At 47.5% G+C, this 1,451-nt stretch overlaps 1 protein-coding gene across 5 annotated transcripts in view; it reads left to right on the forward strand.

Annotated features, from left to right (window-relative positions):
• The window catches only part of Znf219 (zinc finger protein 219), a 13,768-nt gene that overhangs the window by 4,018 nt on the left and 8,299 nt on the right, over positions 1–1,451 (forward strand). For 3 of the 5 annotated variants that reach the window (XM_005370970.3, XM_026777947.1, XM_026777948.1), the window contains one exon: positions 1,026–1,345. The exons of 1 other annotated variant lie outside the window; for it this stretch is intronic. The gene's annotated coding sequence lies outside the window, so the exon portion shown is untranslated. Of the gene's footprint in view, positions 1–1,025; positions 1,346–1,451 lie in introns of those variants that run through there. One more of the 5 variants, XM_013355104.2, reaches the window with a different exon arrangement.

Here is a 1,451-nt window from a genome sequence, read left to right on the forward strand (position 1 = left end):
GCCACCACCGCCCGGCTACCGATGTTTTTGAAAAGGATACTGTACCGATGTTTTTGAGAAAGATTCCCGTAGCCTGGGCTAGAATCTTGGTTCTGACACTTTTCCAGGTTGATGGCCTTGGCTACATCATTGTGACATTATTTTACCTATTTGAACTCCAGTTTATTCCCTGACAAGGCAGAATTAACAACAGTATGCCCCTGAAGGGTAGCTGATGCCCCAGGGTGGGTAGAGGCACCATTATTGGTGCTGAGGTCATACAGATGGGCTCGCCGTCCATATTCTGTATGGCTTACTCAGAAGCCAAGGTGAGAACATGTATTTCCACAGTAAGAGAACCAGATCAAATATAGGAAAGAGCTGTGGTCTCGAGATGAGACTACCTGTGCTGTGTCCCTGATCGTTCTGGCTGACCTCAGTCAAGTTGCCTTATCTACTTCCTTATCTGTAAAGAGAAATTAATAATACCAACCTCATGGGGTTGCCTGGAGCACTAAGAGAAAATGCATATGAATTAGTTAGCCCAGCACATCCCGCCTAAAGAGGTGGCTATTATTTATAATCACCGAAAATAAAAGAAACAGAGCCAGAAGATGCCTGGGAGTTGAGGCCCTGGAGGAAGGGAAAAGTGGCTTTCTCCTGCCCTACTCACTGGGGCGCTGTATCCACACTGCCTTCCTGGGCACCCGGAATCACAGCTTAAAGGGAACCAGACATCTGTTTGTGCCTGGTTCCTCTCTTTTCAATCACCAAGAGAGCTGACTTAATTTAATGGCAAGGTTGAGATGTAGGCCTTGCGGTGAGGATCCCTGAATTTGCAGGCCAGTGGAAGGAGAGACCTCGAGCATCTTTTTCTTACCTGTAAATGGGAGTTTTTATTAGAGGATTACTGGAAAGATCTCATGCTGCTAAATACGTGAACAAGCATCGTGTAAATATTGACTAAATCTGAGTATGCCACTGTTTGGGCTATAATCGCGTCTGGAGAAAGTATCACATCCCCCTCTTCTCTGCATCTCCCCCAGGGTTGAGCACAGCGCCGGTGCTTGGTAAGCACTCAGTAAATATTGTTGCATTGAAGAGCCATTAAAGTGTCTTAAAGAACGGAAAACAGAATTCGCGAAGCGGCAGCGAGAAGTGTTTATCCAGAACGGCAAAGACGGAAGAGTAACTTTAATAATGTTTCTTGTACGGCAGACATTAACTATCTCTATAATCGCCCCTCCTCCTCTCCCAAAAGAGAGACAAATTGTAAGGGAGAGGCTTTGAGATAAAACCCCAGGAAGAACTTCCCGAGCCTGTGCATGTTGGGGCAGAAGCAGCGACAGAGCCAACTCCTTCCCTGGTATGTCCGGGTCTAGGGTGGGAGGGGCAGTCCCGCTTGGAGGCTGGGGGAAGGACAAGATGACCTTTCACAATCTCCTCCAGTCCCCTCGAGGAATGGTCTGCGC

This window comes from Microtus ochrogaster, unplaced genomic scaffold (assembly GCF_000317375.1).
Source record: "Microtus ochrogaster isolate Prairie Vole_2 unplaced genomic scaffold, MicOch1.0 UNK91, whole genome shotgun sequence".
Classification (NCBI taxonomy): domain Eukaryota; kingdom Metazoa; phylum Chordata; class Mammalia; order Rodentia; family Cricetidae; genus Microtus; species Microtus ochrogaster.